Below are 19,959 nucleotides of genomic sequence, written 5' to 3'. Positions count from 1 at the left end.
TTTGATACCACTGTATATCAGTTCAATGGTGCATAAAAACCTTAAGTATGGATGAGCCTAAATCTTGAATTGTGAATGTCATGCAATTTGCCAATTTTGTTTGAATATCTTCCACCAATGGTGCTACAGCGCAGGCTATAAATATCGTTCAAACAGTTGTTGTGATTTCCATATTGGCCACTATATGCAACCAAAAAGAGCTCAAGCATTGGTGGTATAGTGGTGAGCATAGCTGCCTTCCAAGCAGTTGACCCGGGTTCGATTCCCGGCCAATGCATCCTTTTCCTTATGTGCTGTTTTCGCACTTATAGTTGTTGCTTAAGATATGCTCAGATGACAAGGTCCATAGAAAATGTTAAAATCTTTGTAGAAATCATGATTCCTTCTTAGCAGATGACTTTTGATTCCACCACTGCCTGATTAAAGATTTGTAAATACATTTTACAAAGTTCACTGAGGTGCCATATGCAAGTAAATCGAAGGTCTTTTCTTTTCTCAGTTTTGATACCACTGTATGTCAGTTCAATGGTGCATAAAAACCTTAAGTATGGATGAGCCTAAATCTTGAATTGTGAATGTCATGCAATTTGCCAATTTTGTTTGAATATCTTCCACCAATGGTGCTACAGCGCAGGCTATAAATATCTTTCAAACAGTTGTTGTGATTTCCATATTGGCCACTATATGCATTCGAAAAGAGCTCAAGCATTGGTGGTATAGTGGTGAGCATAGCTGCCTTCCAAGCAGTTGACCCGGGTTCGATTCCCGGCCAATGCATCCATTTCCTTATGTGCTGTTTTCGCACTTATAGTTGTTGCTTAAGATATGCTCAGATGACAAGGTCCATAGAAAATGTTAAAATCTTTGTAGAAATCATGATTCCTTCTTAGCAGATGACTTTTGATTCCACCACTGCCTGATTAAAGATTTGTAAATACATTTTACAAAGTTCACTGAGGTGCCATATGCAAGTACATCAAAGGTCTTTTCTTTTCTCAGTTTTGATACCACTGTATATCAGTTCAATGCTGCATAAAAACCTTAAGTATGGATGAGCCTAAATCTTGAATTGTGAATGTCATGCAATTTGCCAATTTTGTTTGAATATCTTCCACCAATGGTGCTACAGCGCAGGCTATAAATATCTTTCAAACAGTTGTTGTGATTTCCATATTGGCCACTATATGCATCGAAAAAGCGCTCAAGCATTGGTGGTATAGTGGTGAGCATAGCTGCCTTCCAAGCAATTGACTCGGGTTCGATTCCCGGCCAATGCATCCTTTTCCTTATGTGCTGTTTTTGCACTTATAGTTGTTGCTTAAGATATGCTCAGATGACAAGGTCCATAGAAAATGTTAAAATCTTTGTAGAAATCATGATTCCTTCTTAGCAGATGACGTTTGATTCCAACACTGCATGATTAAAGATTTGTAAACACATTTTACAAAGTTCACTGAGGTGCCATATGCAAGTACATCAAAGGTCTTTTCTTTTCTCAGTTTTGATACCACTGTATATCAGTTCAATGGTGCATAAAAACCTTAAGTATGGATGAGCCTAAATCTTGAATTGTGAATGTCATGCAATTTGCCAATTTTGTTTGAATATCTTCCACCAATGGTGCTACAGCGCAGGCTATAAATATCTTTCAAACAGTTGTTGTGATTTCCATATTGGCCACTATATGCAAGCGAAAAGAGCTCAAGCATTGGTGGTATAGTGGTGAGCATAGCTGCCTTCCAAGCAGTTGACCCGGGTTCGTTTCCCGGCCAATGCATCCTTTTCCTTATGTGCTGTTTTCGCACTTATAGTTGTTGCTTAAGATATGCTCAGATGACAAGGTCCATAGAAAATGTTAAAATCTTTGTAGAAATCATGATTCCTTCTTAGCAGATGACTTTTGATTCCACCACTGCCTGATTAAAGATTTGTAAATACATTTTACAAAGTTCACTGAGGTGCCATATGCAAGTAAATCGAAGGTCTTTTCTTTTCTCAGTTTTGATACCACTGTATGTCAGTTCAATGGTGCATAAAAACCTTAAGTATGGATGAGCCTAAATCTTGAATTGTGAATGTCATGCAATTTGCCAATTTTGTTTGAATATCATTCACCAATGGTGCTACAGCGCAGGCTATAAATATCTTTCAAACAGTTGTTGTGATTTCCATATTGGCCACTATATGCATTCGAAAAGAGCTCAAGCATTGGTGGTATAGTGCTGAGCATAGCTGCCTTCCAAGCAGTTGACCCGGGTTCGATTCCCGGCCAATGCATCCTTTTCCTTATGTGCTGTTTTCGCACTTATAGTTGTTGCTTAAGATATGCTCAGATGACAAGGTCCAAAGAAAATGTTAAAATCTTTGTAGAAATCATGATTCCTTCTTAGCAGATGACTTTTGATTCCACCACTGCCTGATTAAAGATTTGTAAATACATTTTACAAAGTTCACTGAGGTGCCATATGCAAGTAAATCAAAGGTCTTTTCTTTTCTCAGTTTTGATACCACTGTATATCAGTTCAATGCTGCATAAAAACCTTAAGTATGGATGAGCCTAAATCTTGAATTGTGAATGTCATGCAATTTGCCAATTTTGTTTGAATATCTTCCACCAATGGTGCTACAGCGCAGGCTATAAATATCTTTCAAACAGTTGTTGTGATTTCCATATTGGCCACTATATGCATCGAAAAAGCGCTCAAGCATTGGTGGTATAGTGGTGAGCATAGCTGCCTTCCAAGCAATTGACTCGGGTTCGATTCCCGGCCAATGCATCCTTTTCCTTATGTGCTGTTTTCGCACTTATAGTTGTTGCTTAAGATATGCTCAGATGACAAGGTCCATAGAAAATGTTAAAATCTTTGTAGAAATCATGATTCCTTCTTAGCAGATGACTTTTGATTCCACCACTGCCTGATTAAAGATTTGTAAATACATTTTACAAAGTTCACTGAGGTGCCATATGCAAGTAAATCGAAGGTCTTTTCTTTTCTCAGTTTTGATACCACTGTATGTCAGCTCAATGGTGCATAAAAACCTTAAGTATGGATGAGCCTAAATCTTGAATTGTGAATGTCATGCAATTTGCCAATTTTGTTTGAATATCTTCCACCAATGGTGCTACAGCGCAGGCTATAAATATCTTTCAAACAGTTGTTGTGATTTCCATATTGGCCACTATATGCAATTGAAATGAGCTCAAGCATTGGTGGTATAGTGGTGAGCATAGCTGCCTTCCAAGCAATTGACTCGGGTTCGATTCCCAGCCAATGCATCCTTTTCCTTATTTGCTGTTTTCGCACTTATAGTTGTTGCTTAAGATATGCTCAGATGACAAGGTCCATAGAAAATGTTAAAATCTTTGTAGAAATCATGATTCCTTCTTAGCAGATGACTTTTGATTCCAACACTGCATGATTAAAGATTTGTAAACACATTTTACAAAGTTCACTGAGGTGCCATATGCAAGTACATCAAAGGTCTTTTCTTTTCTCAGTTTTGATACCACTGTATATCAGTTCAATGGTGCATAAAAACCTTAAGTATGGATGAGCCTAAATCTTGAATTGTGAATGTCATGCAATTTGCCAATTTTGTTTGAATATCTTCCACCAATGGTGCTACAGCGCAGGCTATAAATATCGTTCAAACAGTTGTTGTGATTTCCATATTGGCCACTATATGCAACCAAAAAGAGCTCAAGCATTGGTGGTATAGTGGTGAGCATAGCTGCCTTCCAAGCAGTTGACCCGGGTTCGATTCCCGGCCAATGCATCCTTTTCCTTATGTGCTGTTTTCGCACTTATAGTTGTTGCTTAAGATATGCTCAGATGACAAGGTCCATAGAAAATGTTAAAATCTTTGTAGAAATCATGATTCCTTCTTAGCAGATGACTTTTGATTCCACCACTGCCTGATTAAAGATTTGTAAATACATTTTACAAAGTTCACTGAGGTGCCATATGCAAGTAAATCAAAGGTCTTTTCTTTTCTCAGTTTTGATACCACTGTATGTCAGTTCAATGGTGCATAAAAACCTTAAGTATGGATGAGCCTAAATCTTGAATTGTGAATGTCATGCAAGTTGCCAATTTTGTTTGAATATCTTCCACCAATGGTGCTACAGCGCAGGCTATAAATATCTTTCAAACAGTTGTTGTGATTTCCATATTGGCCACTATATGCATTCGAAAAGAGCTCAAGCATTGGTGGTATAGTGGTGAGCATAGCTGCCTTCCAAGCAGTTGACCCGGGTTCGATTCCCGGCCAATGCATCCTTTTCCTTATGTGCTGTTTTCGCACTTATAGTTGTTGCTTAAGATATGCTCAGATGACAAGGTCCATAGAAAATGTTAAAATCTTTGTAGAAATCATGATTCCTTCTTAGCAGATGACTTTTGATTCCACCACTGCCTGATTAAAGATTTGTAAATACATTTTACAAAGTTCACTGAGGTGCCATATGCAAGTAAATCAAAGGTCTTTTCTTTTCTCAGTTTTGATACCACTGTATGTCAGTTCAATGGTGCATAAAAACCTTAAGTATGGATGAGCCTAAATCTTGAATTGTGAATGTCATGCAAGTTGCCAATTTTGTTTGAATATCTTCCACCAATGGTGCTACAGCGCAGGCTATAAATATCTTTCAAACAGTTGTTGTGATTTCCATATTGGCCACTATATGCATTCGAAAAGAGCTCAAGCATTGGTGGTATAGTGGTGAGCATAGCTGCCTTCCAAGCAGTTGACCCGGGTTCGATTCCCGGCCAATGCATCCTTTTCCTTATGTGCTGTTTTCGCACTTATAGTTGTTGCTTAAGATATGCTCAGATGACAAGGTCCACAGAAAATGTTAAAATCTTTGTAGAAATCATGATTCCTTCTTAGCAGATGACTTTTGATTCCACCACTGCCTGATTAAAGATTTGTAAATACATTTTACAAAGTTCACTGAGGTGCCATATGCAAGTGAATCAAAGGTCTTTTCTTTTCTCAGTTTTGATACCACTGTATATCAGTTCAATGGTGCATAAAAACCTTAAGTATGGATGAGCCTAAATCTTGAATTGTGAATGTCATGCAATTTGCCAATTTTGTTTGAATATCTTCCACCAATTGTGCTACAGCGCAGGCTATAAATATCTTTCAAACAGTTGTTGTGATTTCCATATTGGCCACTATATGCATAGAAAAAGCGCTCAAGCATTGGTGGTATAGTGGTGAGCATAGCTGCCTTCCAAGCAATTGACTCGGGTTCGATTCCCGGCCATGCAATTTGCCAATTTTGTTTGAATATCTACCACCAATGGTGCTACAGCGCAGGCTATAAAAATCTTTCAAACAGTTGTTGTGATTTCCATATTGGCCACTATATGCATTTGAAAAGTGCTCAAGCATTGGTGGTATAGTGGTGAGCATAGCTGCCTTCCAAGCAGTTGACCCGGGTTCGATTCCCGGCCAATGCATCCTTTTCCTTATGTGCTGTTTTCGCACTTATAGTTGTTGCTAAAGATATGCTCAGATGACAAGGTCCATAGAAAATGTTAAAATCTTTGTAGAAATCATGATTCCTTCTTAGCAGATGACTTTTGATTCCACCACTGCCTGATTAAAGATTTGTAAATACATTTTACACAGTTCACTGAGGTGCCATATGCAAGTAAATCGAAGGTCTTTTCTTTTCTCAGTTTTGATACCACTGTATGTAAGTTCAATGGTGCATAAAAACCTTAAGTATGGATGAGCCTAAATCTTGAATTGTGAATGTCATGCAATTTGCCAATTTTGTTTGAATATCTTCCACCAATGGTGCTACAGCGCAGGCTATAAATATCTTTCAAACAGTTGTTGTGATTTCCATATTGGCCACTATATGCAATCGAAACGAGCTCAAGCATTGGTGGTATAGTGGTGAGCATAACTGCCTTCCAAGCAGGTGATCCGGGTTCGATTCCCAGCCAATGTATCCTTTTCCTTATGTGCTGTTTTCGCACTTATAGTTGTTGCTTAAGATATGCTCAGATGACAAGGTCCATAGAAAAGGTTAAAATCTTTGTAGAAATCATGATTCCTTCTTAGCAGATGACTTTTGATTCCACCACTGCCTGATTAAAGATTTGTAAATACATTTTACAAAATTCACTGAGGTGCCATATGTAAGTAAATCGAAGGTCTTTTCTTTTCTAAGTTTTGATACCACTGTATGTCAGTTCAATGGTGCATAAAAACCTTAAGTATGGATGAGCCTAAATCTTGAATTGTGAATGTCATGCAATTTGCCAATTTTGTTTGAATATCTTCCACCAATGGTGCTACAGCGCAGGCTATAAATATCTTTCAAACAGTTGTTGTGATTTCCATATTGGCCACTATATGCATTCGAAAAGAGCTCAAGCATTGGTGGTATAGTGGTGAGCATAGCTGCCTTCCAAGCAGTTGACCCGGGTACGATTCCCGGCCAATGCATTCTTTTCCTTATGTGCTGTTTTCGCACTTATAGTTGTTGCTTAAGATATGCTCAGATGACAAGGTCCATAGAAAATGTTAAAATCTTTGTAGAAATCATGATTCCTTCTTAGCAGATGACTTTTGATTCCACCACTGCCTGATTAAAGATTTGTAAATACATTTTACAAAGTTCACTGAGGTGCCATATGCAAGTAAATCAAAGGTCTTTTCTTTTCTCAGTTTTGATACCACTGTATATCAGTTCAATGGTGCATAAAAACCTTAAGTATGGATGAGCCTAAATCTTGAATTGTGAATGTCATGCAATTTGCCAATTTTGTTTGAATATCTACCACCAATGGTGCTACAGCGCAGGCTATAAAAATCTTTCAAACAGTTGTGATTTCCATATTGGCCACTATATGCATTTGAAAAGTGCTCAAGCGTTGGTGGTATAGTGGTGAGCATAGCTGCCTTCAAAGCAGTTGACCTGGGTTTGATTCCCGGCCAATGCATCCTTTTCCTTATGTGCTGTTTTCGCACTTATAGTTGTTGCTTAAGATATGCTCAGATGACAAGGTCCATAGAAAATGTTAAAATCTTTGTAGAAATCATGATTCCTTCTTAGCAGATGACTTTTGATTCCACCACTGCCTGATTAAAGATTTGTAAATACATTTTACAAAATTCACTGAGGTGCTATATGCAAGTAAATCAAAGGTCTTTTCTTTTCTCAGTTTTGATACCACTGTATATCAGTTCAATGGTGCATAAAAACCTTAAGTATGGATGAGTCTAAATCTTGAATTGTGAATGTCATGCAATTTGCCAATTTTGTTTGAATATCTACCACCAATGGTGCTACAGCGCAGGCTATAAAAATCTTTCAAACAGTTGTTGTGATTTCCATATTGGCCACTATATGCATTTGAGAAGTGCTCAAGCATTGGTGGTATAGTGGTGAGCATAGCTGCCTTCCAAGCAGTTGACCCGGGTTCGATTCCCGGCCAATGCATCCTTTTCCTTATGTGCTGTTTTCGCACTTATAGTTGTTGCTTAAGATATGCTCAGATGACAAGGTCCATAGAAAATGTTAAAATCCTTTTAGAAATCATGATTCCTTCTTAGCAGATGACTTTTGATTCCACCACTGCCTGATTAAAGATTTGTAAATACATTTTACAAAGTTCACTGAGGTGCCATATGCAAGTAAATCGAAGGTCTTTTCTTTTCTAAGTTTTGATACCACTGTATATCAGTTCAATGGTGCATAAAAACCTTAAGTATGGATGAGCCTAAATCTTGAATTGTGAATGTCATGCAATTTGCCAATTTTGTTTGAATATCTTCCACCAATGGTGCTACAGCGCAGGCTATAAATATCTTTCAAACAGTTGTTGTGATTTCCATATTGGCCACTATATGCATTCGAAAAGAGCTCAAGCATTGGTGGTATAGTGGTGAGCAAAGCTGCCTTCCAAGCAGTTGACCCGGGTTCGATTCCCAGCCAATGCATTCTTTTCCTTATGTGCTGTTTTCACACTTATAGTTGTTGCTTAAGATATGCTCAGATGACAAGGTCCATAGAAAATGTTAAAATCTTTGTAGAAATCATGATTCCTTCTTAGCAGATGACTTTTGATTCCACCACTGCCTGATTAAAGATTTGTAAATACATTTTACAAAGTTCACTGAGGTGCCATATGCAAGTAAATCAAAGGTCTTTTCTTTTCTCAGTTTTGATACCACTGTATATCAGTTCAATGGTGCATAAAAACCTTAAGTATGGATGAGCCTAAATCTTGAATTGTGAATGTCATGCAATTTGCCAATTTTGTTTGAATATCTTCCACCAATGGTGCTACAGCGCAGGCTATAAATATCTTTCAAACAGTTGTTGTGATTTCCATATTGGCCACTATATGCATTGAAAAAGCGCTCATGCATTGGTGGTATAGTGGTGAGCATAGCTGCCTTCCAAGCAATTGACTCGGGTTCGATTCCCGGCCAATGCATCCTTTTCCTTATGTGCTGTTTTCGCACTTATAGTTGTTGCTTAAGATATGCTCAGATGACAAGGTCCATAGAAAATGTTAAAATCTTTGTAGAAATCATGATTCCTTCTTAGCAGATGACTTTTGATTCCACCACTGCCTGATTAAAGATTTGTAAATACATTTTACAAAGTTCACTGAGGTGCCATATGCAAGTAAATCGAAGGTCTTTTCTTTTCTCAGTTTTGATACCACTGTATGTCAGTTCAATGGTGCATAAAAACCTTAAGTATGGATGAGCCTAAATCTTGAATTGTGAATGTCATGCAATTTGCCAATTTTGTTTGAATATCTTCCACCAATGGTGCTACAGCGCAGGCTATAAATATCTTTCAAACAGTTGTTGTGATTTCCATATTGGCCACTATATGCAATCAAAAAGAGCTCAAGCATTGGTGGTATAGTGTGGAGCATAGCAGCCTTCCAAGCAGTTGACCCGGGTTCGATTCCCGGCCAATGCATCCTTTTTCCTTATGTGCTGTTTTCGCACTTATAGTTGTTGCTTAAGATATGCTCAGATGACAAGGTCCATAGAAAATGTTAAAATCTTTGTAGAAATCATGATTCCTTCTTAGCAGATGACTTTTGATTCCACCACTGCCTGATTAAAGATTTGTAAATACATTTTACAAAGTTCACTAAGGTGCCATATGCAAGTAAATCAAAGGTCTTTTCTTTTCTCAGTTTTGATACCACTGTATATCAGTTCAATGGTGCATAAAAACCTTAAGTATGGATGAGCCTAAATCTTGAATTGTGAATGTCATGCAATTTGCCAATTTTGTTTGAATATCTTCCACCAATGGTGCTACAGCGCAGGCTATAAATATCTTTCAAACAGTTGTTGTGATTTCCATATTGGCCACTATATGCATTCAAAAAGAGCTCAAGCATTGGTGGTATAGTGGTGAGCAAAGCTGCCTTCCAAGCAGTTGACCCGGGTTTGATTCCCAGCCAATGCATTCTTTTCCTTATGTGCTGTTTTCGCACTTATAGTTGTTGCTTAAGATATGCTCAGATGACAAGGTCCATAGAAAATGTTAAAATCTTTGTAGAAATCATGATTCCTTCTTAGCAGATGACTTTTGATTCCACCACTGCCTGATTAAAGATTTGTAAATACATTTTACAAAGTTCACTGAGGTGCTATATGCAAGTAAATCAAAGGTCTTTTCTTTTCTCAGTTTTGATACCACTGTATATCAGTTCAATGGTGCATAAAAACCTTAAGTATGGATGAGCCTAAATCTTGAATTGTGAATGTCATGCAATTTGCCAATTTTGTTTGAATATCTACCACCAATGGTGCTATAGCGCAGGCTATAAAAATCTTTCAAACAGTTGTTGTGATTTCCATATTGGCCACTATATGCATTTGAAAAGTGCTCAAGCATTGGTGGTATAGTGGTGAGCATAACTGCCTTCCAAGCAGTTGACCCGGGTTCGATTCCCGGCCAATGCATCTTTTTCCTTATGTGCTGTTTTCGCACTTATAGTTGTTGCTTAAGATATGCTCAGATGACAAGGTCCATAGAAAATTTTAAAATCTTTGTAGAAATCATGATTCCTTCTTAGCAGATGACTTTTGATTCCACCACTGCCTGATTAAAGATTTGTAAATACATTTTACACAGTTCACTGAGGTGCCATATGCAAGTAAATCGAAGGTCTTTTCTTTTCTCAGTTTTGATACCACTGTATGTCAGTTCAATGGTGCATAAAAACCTTAAGTATGGATGAGCCTAAATCTTGAATTGTGAATGTCATGCAATTTGCCAATTTTGTTTGAATATCTTCCACCAATGGTGCTACAGCGCAGGCTATAAATATCTTTCAAACAGTTGTTGTGATTTCCATATTGGCCACTATATGCAAGCGAAAAGAGCTCAAGCATTGGTGGTATAGTGGTGAGCATAGCTGCCTTCCAAGCAGTTGACCCGGGTTCGATTCCTGGCTAATGCATCCTTTTCCTTATGTGCTGTTTTCGCACTTATAGTTGTTGCTTAAGATATGCTCAGATGACAAGGTCCATAGAAAATTTTAAAATCTTTGTAGAAATCATGATTCCTTCTTAGCAGATGACTTTTGATTCCACCACTGCCTGATTAAAGATTTGTAAATACATTTTACAAAGTTCACTGAGGTGCCATATGCAAGTAAATCGAATGTCTTTTCTTTTCTCAGTTTTGATACCACTGTATGTCAGTTCAATGGTGCATAAAAACCTTAAGTACGGATGAGCCTAAATCTTGAATTGTGAATGTCATGCAATTTGCCAATTTTGTTTGAATATCTTCCACCAATGGTGCTACAGAGCAGGCTATAAATATCTTTCAAACAGTTGTTGTGATTTCCATATTGGCCACTATATGCAACCAAAAAGAGCTCAAGCATTGGTGGTATAGTGGTGAGCATAGCTGCCTTCCAAGCAATTTACCCGGGTTCGATTCCCGGCCAATGCATCCTTTTCCTTATGTGCTGTTTTCGCACTTATAGTTGTTGCTTAAGATATGCTCAGATGACAAGGTCCATAGAAAATGTTAAAATCTTTGTAGAAATCATGATTCCTTCTTAGCAGATGACTTTTGATTCCACCACTGCCTGATTAAAGATTTGTAAATACATTTTACAAAGTTCACTGAGGTGCTATATGCAAGTAAATCAAAGGTCTTTTCTTTTCTCAGTTTTGATACCACTGTATATCAGTTCAATGGTGCATAAAAACCTTAAGTATGGATGAGCCTAAATCTTGAATTGTGAATGTCATGCAATTTGCCAATTTTGTTTGAATATCTTCCACCAATGGTGCTACAGCGCAGGCTATAAATATCTTTCAAACAGTTGTTGTGATTTCCATATTGGCCACTATATGCAATCGAAACGAGCTCAAGCATTGGTGGTATAGTGGTGAGCATAGCTGCCTTCCAAGCAGGTGACCCGGGTTCGATTCCCAGCCAATGCATCCTTTTCCTTATGTGCTGTTTTCGCACTTATAGTTGTTGCTTAAGATATGCTCAGATGACAAGGTCCATAGAAAATGTTAAAATCCTTTTAGAAATCATGATTCCTTCTTAGCAGATGACTTTTGATTCCACCACTGCCTGATTAAAGATTTGTAAATACATTTTACAAAGTTCACTGAGGTGCCATATGCAAGTAAATCGAAGGTCTTTTCTTTTCTAAGTTTTGATACCACTGTATATCAGTTCAATGGTGCATAAAAACCTTAAGTACGGATGAGCCTAAATCTTGAATTGTGAATGTCATGCAATTTGCCAATTTTGTTTGAATATCTTCCACCAATGGTGCTACAGAGCAGGCTATAAATATCTTTCAAACAGTTGTTGTGATTTCCATATTGGCCACTATATGCAATCAAAAAGAGCTCAAGCATTGGTGGTATAGTGGTGAGCATAGCTGCCTTCCAAGCAATTGACCCGGGTTCGATTCCCGGCCAATGCATCCTTTTCCTTATGTGCTGTTTTCGCACTTATAGTTGTTGCTTAAGATATGCTCAGATGACAAGGTCCATAGAAAATGTTAAAATCTTTGTAGAAATCATGATTCCTTCTTAGCAGATGACTTTTGATTCCACCACTGCCTGATTAAAGATTTGTAAATACATTTTACAAAGTTCACTGAGGTGCCATATGCAAGTAAATCAAAGGTCTTTTCTTTTCTCAGTTTTGATACCACTGTATATCAGTTCAATAGTGCAAAAAAACCTTAAGTATGGATGAGCCTAAATCTTGAATTGTGAATGTCATGCAATTTGCCAATTTTGTTTGAATATCTTCCACCAATGGTGCTACAGCGCAGGCTATAAATATCTTTCAAACAGTTGTTGTGATTTCCATATTGGCCACTATATGCATTCGAAAAGAGATCAAGCATTGGTGGTATAGTGGTGAGCATAGCTGCCTTCCAAGCAGTTAACCCGGGTTCGATTCCCGGCCAATGCATCCTTTTCCTTATGTGCTGTTTTCGCACTTATAGTTGTTGCTTAAGATATGCTCAGATGACAAGGTCCATAGAAAATGTTAAAATCTTTGTAGAAATCATGATTCCTTCTTAGCAGATGACTTTTGATTCCACCACTGCCTGATTAAAGATTTGTAAACACATTTTACAAAGTTCACTGAGGTGCCATATGCAAGTAAATCAAAGGTCTTTTCTTTTCTCAGTTTTGATACCACTGTATATCAGTTCAATGGTGCATAAAAACCTTAAGTATGGATGAGCCTAAATCTTGAATTGTGAATGTCATGCAATTTGCCAATTTTGTTTGAATATCTACCACCAATGGTGCTACAGCGCAGGCTATAAAAATCTTTCAAACAGTTGTTGTGATTTCCATATTGGCCACTATATGCATTTGAAAAGTGCTCAATCATTGGTGGTATATTGGTGAGCATAGCTGCCTTCCAAGCAGTTGACCTGGGTTCGATTCCCGGCCAATGCATCCTTTTCCTTATGTGCTGTTTTCGCACTTATAGTTGTTGCTTAAGATATGCTCAGATGACAAGGTCCATAGAAAATGTTAAAATCTTTGTAGAAATCATGATTCCTTCTTAGCAGATGACTTTTGATTCCACCACTGCCTGATTAAAGATTTGTAAATACATTTTACAAAGTTCACTGAGGTGCTATATGCAAGTAAATCAAAGGTCTTTTCTTTTCTCAGTTTTGATACCACTGTATATCAGTTCAATGGTGCATAAAAACCTTAAGTATGGATGAGCCTAAATCTTGAATTGTGAATGTCATGCAATTTGCCAATTTTGTTTGAATATCTTCCACCAATGGTGCTACAGCGCAGGCTATAAATATCTTTCAAACAGTTGTTGTGATTTCCATATTGGCCACTATATGCATTTGAAAAGTGCTCAAGCATTGGTGGTATAGTGGTGAGCATAGCTGCCTTCCAAGCAGTTGACCCGGGTTCGATTCCTGGCCAATGCATCCTTTTCCTTATGTGCTGTTTTCGCACTTATAGTTGTTGCTTAAGATATGCTCAGATGACAAGGTCCATAGAAAATGTTAAAATCTTTGTAGAAATCATGATTCCTTCTTAGCAGATGACTTTTGATTCCACCACTGCCTGATTAAAGATTTGTAAATACATTTTACAAAGTTCACTGAGGTGCCATATGCAAGTAAATCGAATGTCTTTTCTTTTCTCAGTTTTGATACCACTGTATGTCAGTTCAATGGTGCATAAAAACCTTAAGTATGGATGAGCCTAAATCTTGAATTGTGAATGTCATGCAATTTGCCAATTTTGTTTGAATATCTACCACCAATGGTGCTACAGCGCAGGCTATAAAAATCTTTCAAACAGTTGTTGTGATTTCCATATTGGCCACTATATGCATTTGAAAAGTGCTCAATCATTGGTGGTATAGTGGTGAGCATAGCTGCCTTCCAAGCAGTTGACCCGGGTTCAATTCCCGGCCAATGCATCCTTTTCCTTATGTGCTGTTTTCGCACTTATAGTTGTTGCTTAAGATATGCTCAGATGACAAGGTCCATAGAAAATGTTAAAATCTTTGTAGAAATCATGATTCCTTCTTAGCAGATGACTTTTGATTCCACCACTGCCTGATTAAAGATTTGTAAATACATTTTACAAAGTTCACTGAGGTGCTATATGCAAGTAAATCAAAGGTCTTTTCTTTTCTCAGTTTTGATACCACTGTATATCAGTTCAATGGTGCATAAAAACCTTAAGTATGGATGAGCCTAAATCTTGAATTGTGAATGTCATGCAATTTGCCAATTTTGTTTGAATATCTACCACCAATGGTGCTATAGCGCAGGCTATAAAAATCTTTCAAACAGTTGTTGTGATTTCCATATTGGCCACTATATGCATTTGAAAAGTGCTCAAGCATTGGTGGTATAGTGGTGAGCATAACTGCCTTCCAAGCGGTTGACCCGGGTTCGATTCCCGGCCAATGCATCCTTTTCCTTATGTGCTGTTTTCGCACTTATAGTTGTTGCTTAAGATATGCTCAGATGACAAGGTCCATAGAAAATGTTAAAATCTTTGTAGAAATCATGATTCCTTCTTAGCAGATGACTTTTGATTCCACCACTGCCTGATTAAAGATTTGTAAATACATTTTACACAGTTCACTGAGGTGCCATATGTAAGTAAATCGAAGGTCTTTTCTTTTCTCAGTTTTGATACCACTGTATGTCAGTTCAATGGTGCATAAAAACCTTAAGTATGGATGAGCCTAAATCTTGAATTGTGAATGTCATGCAATTTGCCAATTTTGTTTTAATATCTTCCACCAATGGTGCTACAGCGCAGGCTATAAATATCTTTCAAACAGTTGTTGTGATTTCCATATTGGCCACTATATGCAAGCGAAAAGAGCTCAAGCATTGGTGGTATAGTGGTGAGCATAGCTGCCTTCCAAGCAGTTGACCCGGGTTCGATTCCCGGCCAATGCATCCTTTTCCTTATGTGCTGTTTTCGCACTTATAGTTGTTGCTTAAGATATGCTCAGATGACAAGGTCCATAGAAAATGTTAAAATCTTTGTAGAAATCATGATTCCTTCTTAGGAGATGACTTTTGATTCCACCACTGCCTGATTAAAGATTTGTAAATACATTTTACAAAGTTCACTGAGGTGCCATATGCAAGTAAATCAAAGGTCTTTTCTTTTCTCAGTTTTGATACCACTGTATATCAGTTCAATGGTGCATAAAAACCTTAAGTATGGATGAGCCTAAATCTTGAATTGTGAATGTCATGCAATTTGCCAATTTTGTTTGAATATCTTCCACCAATGGTGCTACAGCGCAGGCTATAAATATCTTTCAAACAGTTTTTGTGATTTCCATATTGGCCACTATATGCATTTGAAAAGTGCTCAAGCATTGGTGGTATAGTGGTGAGCATAGCTGCCTTCCAAGCAGTTGACCCGGGTTCGATTCCTGGCCAATGCATCCTTTTCCTTATGTGCTGTTTTCGCACTTATAGTTGTTGCTTAAGATATGCTCAGATGACAAGGTCCATAGAAAATGTTAAAATCCTTTTAGAAATCATGATTGCTTCTTAGCAGATGACTTTTGATTCCACCACTGCCTGATTAAAGATTTGTAAATACATTTTACAAAGTTCACTGAGGTGCCATATGCAAGTAAATCGAAGGTCTTTTCTTTTCTAAGTTTTGATACCACTGTATATCAGTTCAATGGTTCATAAAAACCTTAAGTATGGATGAGCCTAAATCTTGAATTGTGAATGTCATGCAATTTGCCAATTTTGTTTGAATATCTTCCACCAATGGTGCTACAGCGCAGGCTATAAATATCTTTCAAGCAGTTGTTGTGATTTCCATATTGGCCACTATATGCATTCGAAAAGAGCTCAAGCATTGGTGGTATAGTGGTGAGCAAAGCTGCCTTCCAAGCAGTTGACCCGGGTTCGATTCCCAGCCAATGCATTCTTTTCCTTATGTGCTGTTTTCGCACTTATAGTTGTTGCTTAAGATATGCTCAGATGACAAGGTCCATAGAAAATGTTAAAATCTTTGTAGAAATCATGATTCCTTCTTAGCAGATGACTTTTGATTCCACCACTGCCTGATTAAAGATTTGTAAATACATTTTACAAAGTTCACTGAGGTGCCATATGCAAGTACATCAAAGGTCTTTTCTTTTCTCAGTTTTGATACCACTGTATATCAGTTCAATGGTGCATAAAAACCTTAAGTATGGATGAGCCTAAATCATGAATTGTGAATGTCATGCAATTTGCCAATTTTGTTTGAATATCTTCCACCAATGGTGCTACAGCGCAGGCTATAAATATCTTTCAAACAGTTGTTGTGATTTCCATATTGGCCACTATATGCATTGAAAAGCACTCAAGCATTGGTGGTATAGTGGTGAGCATAGCTGCCTTCCAAGCAATTGACTCGGGTTCGATTCCCGGCCAATGCATCCTTTTCCTTATGTGCTGTTTTCGCACTTATAGTTGTTGCTTAAGATATGCTCAGATGACAAGGTCCATAGAAAATGTTAAAATCTTTGTAGAAATCATGATTCCTTCTTAGCAGATGACTTTTGATTCCACCACTGCCTGATTAAAGATTTGTAAATACATTTTACAAAGTTCACTGAGGTGCCATATGCAAGTAAATCGAAGGTCTTTTCTTTTCTCAGTTTTGATACCACTGTATGTCAGTTCAATGGTGCATAAAAACCTTAAGTATGGATGAGCCTAAATCTTGAATTGTGAATGTCATGCAATTTGCCAATTTTGTTTGAATATCTTCCACCAATGGTGCTACAGCGCAGGCTATAAATATCTTTCAAACAGTTGTTGTGATTTCCATATTGGCCACTATATGCATTTGAAAAGTGCTCAAGCATTGGTGGTATAGTGGTGAGCATAGCTGTCTTCCAAGCAGTTGACCTGGGTTCGATTCCTGGCCAATGCATCCTTTTCCTTATGTGCTGTTTTCGCACTTATAGTTGTTGCTTAAGATATGCTCAGATGACAAGGTCCATAGAAAATGTTAAAATCCTTTTAGAAATCATGATTGCTTCTTAGCAGATGACTTTTGATTCCACCACTGCCTGATTAAAGATTTGTAAATACATTTTACAAAGTTCACTGAGGTGCCATATGCAAGTAAATCGAAGGTCTTTTCTTTTCTAAGTTTTGATACCACTGTATATCAGTTCAATGGTGCATAAAAACCTTAAGTATGGATGAGCCTAAATCTTGAATTGTGAATGTCATGCAATTTGCCAATTTTGTTTGAATATCTTCCACCAATGGTGCTACAGCGCAGGCTATAAATATCTTTCAAACAGTTGTTGTGATTTCCATATTGGCCACTATATGCATTCGAAAAGAGCTCAAGCATTGGTGGTATAGTGGTGAGCAAAGCTGCCTTCCAAACAGTTGACCCGGGTTCGATTCCCAGCCAATGCATTCTTTTCCTTATGTGCTGTTTTCGCACTTATAGTTGTTGCTTAAGATATGCTCAGATGACAAGGTCCATAGAAAATGTTAAAATCTTTGTAGAAATCATGATTCCTTCTTAGCAGATGACTTTTGATTCCACCACTGCCTGATTAAAGATTTGTAAATACATTTTACAAAGTTCACTGAGGTGCCATATGCAAGTACATCAAAGGTCTTTTCTTTTCTCAGTTTTGATACTACTGTATATCAGTTCAATGGTGCATAAAAACCTTAAGTATGGATGAGCCTAAATCTTGAATTGTGAATGTCATGCAATTTGCCAATTTTGTTTGAATATCTTCCACCAATGGTGCTACAGCGCAGGCTATAAATATCTTTCAAACAGTTGTTGTGATTTCCATATTGGCCACTATATGCATTGAAAAAGCGCTCAAGCATTGGTGGTATAGTGGTGAGCATAGCTGCCTTCCAAGCAATTGACTCGGGTTCGATTCCCGGCCAATGCATCCTTTTCCTTATGTGCTGTTTTCGCACTTATAGTTGTTGCTTAAATTATGCTCAGATGACAAGGTCCATAGAAAATGTTAAAATCTTTGTAGAAATCATGATTCCTTCTTAGCAGATGACTTTTGATTCCACCACTGCCTGATTAAAGATTTGTAAATACATTTTACAAAGTTCACTGAGGTGCCATATGCAAGTAAATCGAAGGTCTTTTCTTTTCTCAGTTTTGATACCACTGTATGTCAGTTCAATGGTGCATAAAAACCTTAAGTATGGATGAGCCTAAATCTTGAATTGTGAATGTCATGCAATTTGCCAATTTTGTTTGAATATCTTCCACCAATGGTGCTACAGCGCAGGCTATAAATATCTTTCAAACAGTTGTTGTGATTTCCATATTGGCCACTATATGCAATCAAAAAGAGCTCAAGCATTGGTGGTATAGTGTGGAGCATAGCTGCCTTCCAAGCAGTTGACCTGGGTTTGATTCCCGGCCAATGCATCCTTTTCCTTATGTGCTGTTTTCGCACTTATAGTTGTTGCTTAAGATATGCTCAGATGACAAGGTCCATAGAAAATGTTAAAATCTTTGTAGAAATCATGATTCCTTCTTAGCAGATGACTTTTGATTCCACCACTGCCTGATTAAAGATTTGTAAATACATTTTACAAAGTTCACTGAGGTGCTATATGCAAGTAAATCAAAGGTCTTTTCTTTTCTCAGTTTTGATACCACTGTATATCAGTTCAATGGTGCATAAAAACCTTAAGTATGGATGAGCCTAAATCTTGAATTGTGAATGTCATGCAATTTGCCAATTTTGTTTGAATATCTTCCACCAATGGTGCTACAGAGCAGGCTATAAATATCTTTCAAACAGTTGTTGTGATTTCCATATTGGCCACTATATGCAATCAAAAAGAGCTCAAGCATTGGTGGTATAGTGGTGAGCATAGCTGCCTTCCAAGCAATTGACCCGGGTTTGATTCCCGGCCAATGCATCCTTTTCCTTATGTGCTGTTTTCGCACTTATAGTTGTTGCTTAAGATATGCTCAGATGACAAGGTCCATAGAAAATGTTAAAATCTTTGTAGAAATCATGATTCCTTCTTAGCAGATGACTTTTGATTCCACCACTGCCTGATTAAAGATTTGTAAATACATTTTACAAAGTTCACTGAGGTGCCATATGCAAGTAAATCAAAGGTCTTTTCTTTTCTCAGTTTTGATACCACTGTATATCAGTTCAATGGTGCAAAAAAACCTTAAGTATGGATGAGCCTAAATCTTGAATTGTGAATGTCATGCAATTTGCCAATTTTGTTTGAATATCTTCCACCAATGGTGCTACAGCGCAGGCTATAAATATCTTTCAAACAGTTGTTGTGGTTTCCATATTGGCCACTATATGCATTCGAAAAGAGATCAAGCATTGGTGGTATAGTGGTGAGCATATCTGCCTTCCAAGCAGTTGACCCGGGTTCGATTCCCGGCCAATGCATCATTTTCCTTATGTGCTGTTTTCGCACTTATAGTTGTTGCTTAAGATATGCTCAGATGACAAGGTCCATAGAAAATGTTAAAATCTTTGTAGAAATCATGATTCCTTCTTAGCAGATGACTTTTGATTCCACCACTGCCTGATTAAAGATTTGTAAATACATTTTACAAAGTTCACTGAGGTGCCATATGCAAGTAAATCAAAGGTCTTTTCTTTTCTCAGTTTTGATACCACTGTATATCAGTTCAATGGTGCATAAAAACCTTAAGTATGGATGAGCCTAAATCTTGAATTGTGAATGTCATGCAATTTGCCAATTTTGTTTGAATATCTTCCACCAATGGTGCTACAGCGCAGGCTATAAATATCTTTCAAACAGTTGTTGTGATTTCCATATTGGCCACTATATGCATTTGAAAAGTGCTCAAGCATTGGTGGTATAGTGGTGAGCATAGCTGCCTTCCAAGCAATTGACCCGGGTTAGATTCCTGGCC

At 37.6% G+C, this 19,959-nt stretch overlaps 20 non-coding genes across 20 annotated transcripts; all 20 read left to right on the top strand.

Moving 5' to 3' along the window:
• The first annotated feature begins 205 nt into the window (after nucleotides 1–205).
• TRNAG-UCC (transfer RNA glycine (anticodon UCC)) lies at nucleotides 206–277 on the top strand. The gene has a single exon. It is a non-coding gene; the product is annotated as a tRNA-Gly (tRNA).
• Nucleotides 278–705: 428 nt separating this feature from the next.
• TRNAG-UCC (transfer RNA glycine (anticodon UCC)) lies at nucleotides 706–777 on the top strand. The gene has a single exon. It is a non-coding gene; the product is annotated as a tRNA-Gly (tRNA).
• Nucleotides 778–1,705: 928 nt separating this feature from the next.
• On the top strand, nucleotides 1,706–1,777 carry TRNAG-UCC (transfer RNA glycine (anticodon UCC)). Its single transcript has one exon. It is a non-coding gene; the product is annotated as a tRNA-Gly (tRNA).
• Nucleotides 1,778–2,205: 428 nt separating this feature from the next.
• On the top strand, nucleotides 2,206–2,277 carry TRNAG-UCC (transfer RNA glycine (anticodon UCC)). The gene has a single exon. It is a non-coding gene; the product is annotated as a tRNA-Gly (tRNA).
• Nucleotides 2,278–3,705: 1,428 nt separating this feature from the next.
• Nucleotides 3,706–3,777, top strand: TRNAG-UCC (transfer RNA glycine (anticodon UCC)). The gene has a single exon. It is a non-coding gene; the product is annotated as a tRNA-Gly (tRNA).
• Nucleotides 3,778–4,205: 428 nt separating this feature from the next.
• TRNAG-UCC (transfer RNA glycine (anticodon UCC)) lies at nucleotides 4,206–4,277 on the top strand. The gene has a single exon. It is a non-coding gene; the product is annotated as a tRNA-Gly (tRNA).
• A 428-nt stretch (nucleotides 4,278–4,705) lies between these two features.
• On the top strand, nucleotides 4,706–4,777 carry TRNAG-UCC (transfer RNA glycine (anticodon UCC)). Its single transcript has one exon. It is a non-coding gene; the product is annotated as a tRNA-Gly (tRNA).
• A 619-nt stretch (nucleotides 4,778–5,396) lies between these two features.
• On the top strand, nucleotides 5,397–5,468 carry TRNAG-UCC (transfer RNA glycine (anticodon UCC)). The gene has a single exon. It is a non-coding gene; the product is annotated as a tRNA-Gly (tRNA).
• Nucleotides 5,469–6,396: 928 nt separating this feature from the next.
• Nucleotides 6,397–6,468, top strand: TRNAG-UCC (transfer RNA glycine (anticodon UCC)). The gene has a single exon. It is a non-coding gene; the product is annotated as a tRNA-Gly (tRNA).
• A 925-nt stretch (nucleotides 6,469–7,393) lies between these two features.
• TRNAG-UCC (transfer RNA glycine (anticodon UCC)) lies at nucleotides 7,394–7,465 on the top strand. The gene has a single exon. It is a non-coding gene; the product is annotated as a tRNA-Gly (tRNA).
• A 2,429-nt stretch (nucleotides 7,466–9,894) lies between these two features.
• TRNAG-UCC (transfer RNA glycine (anticodon UCC)) lies at nucleotides 9,895–9,966 on the top strand. Its single transcript has one exon. It is a non-coding gene; the product is annotated as a tRNA-Gly (tRNA).
• A 428-nt stretch (nucleotides 9,967–10,394) lies between these two features.
• TRNAG-UCC (transfer RNA glycine (anticodon UCC)) lies at nucleotides 10,395–10,466 on the top strand. Its single transcript has one exon. It is a non-coding gene; the product is annotated as a tRNA-Gly (tRNA).
• A 1,428-nt stretch (nucleotides 10,467–11,894) lies between these two features.
• On the top strand, nucleotides 11,895–11,966 carry TRNAG-UCC (transfer RNA glycine (anticodon UCC)). Its single transcript has one exon. It is a non-coding gene; the product is annotated as a tRNA-Gly (tRNA).
• A 428-nt stretch (nucleotides 11,967–12,394) lies between these two features.
• TRNAG-UCC (transfer RNA glycine (anticodon UCC)) lies at nucleotides 12,395–12,466 on the top strand. The gene has a single exon. It is a non-coding gene; the product is annotated as a tRNA-Gly (tRNA).
• Nucleotides 12,467–13,394: 928 nt separating this feature from the next.
• TRNAG-UCC (transfer RNA glycine (anticodon UCC)) lies at nucleotides 13,395–13,466 on the top strand. Its single transcript has one exon. It is a non-coding gene; the product is annotated as a tRNA-Gly (tRNA).
• A 428-nt stretch (nucleotides 13,467–13,894) lies between these two features.
• Nucleotides 13,895–13,966, top strand: TRNAG-UCC (transfer RNA glycine (anticodon UCC)). Its single transcript has one exon. It is a non-coding gene; the product is annotated as a tRNA-Gly (tRNA).
• A 428-nt stretch (nucleotides 13,967–14,394) lies between these two features.
• On the top strand, nucleotides 14,395–14,466 carry TRNAG-UCC (transfer RNA glycine (anticodon UCC)). The gene has a single exon. It is a non-coding gene; the product is annotated as a tRNA-Gly (tRNA).
• A 428-nt stretch (nucleotides 14,467–14,894) lies between these two features.
• Nucleotides 14,895–14,966, top strand: TRNAG-UCC (transfer RNA glycine (anticodon UCC)). Its single transcript has one exon. It is a non-coding gene; the product is annotated as a tRNA-Gly (tRNA).
• A 428-nt stretch (nucleotides 14,967–15,394) lies between these two features.
• On the top strand, nucleotides 15,395–15,466 carry TRNAG-UCC (transfer RNA glycine (anticodon UCC)). The gene has a single exon. It is a non-coding gene; the product is annotated as a tRNA-Gly (tRNA).
• A 3,927-nt stretch (nucleotides 15,467–19,393) lies between these two features.
• TRNAG-UCC (transfer RNA glycine (anticodon UCC)) lies at nucleotides 19,394–19,465 on the top strand. The gene has a single exon. It is a non-coding gene; the product is annotated as a tRNA-Gly (tRNA).
• The last annotated feature ends 494 nt before the right edge of the window (nucleotides 19,466–19,959 follow it).

Source organism: Pseudophryne corroboree, chromosome 4 (assembly GCF_028390025.1).
Source record: "Pseudophryne corroboree isolate aPseCor3 chromosome 4, aPseCor3.hap2, whole genome shotgun sequence".
NCBI classification, from domain to species: domain Eukaryota; kingdom Metazoa; phylum Chordata; class Amphibia; order Anura; family Myobatrachidae; genus Pseudophryne; species Pseudophryne corroboree.
The sequence above is the reverse complement of the archived record's forward strand: the minus strand, read 5'-3'. Positions and strand labels throughout refer to the sequence as shown.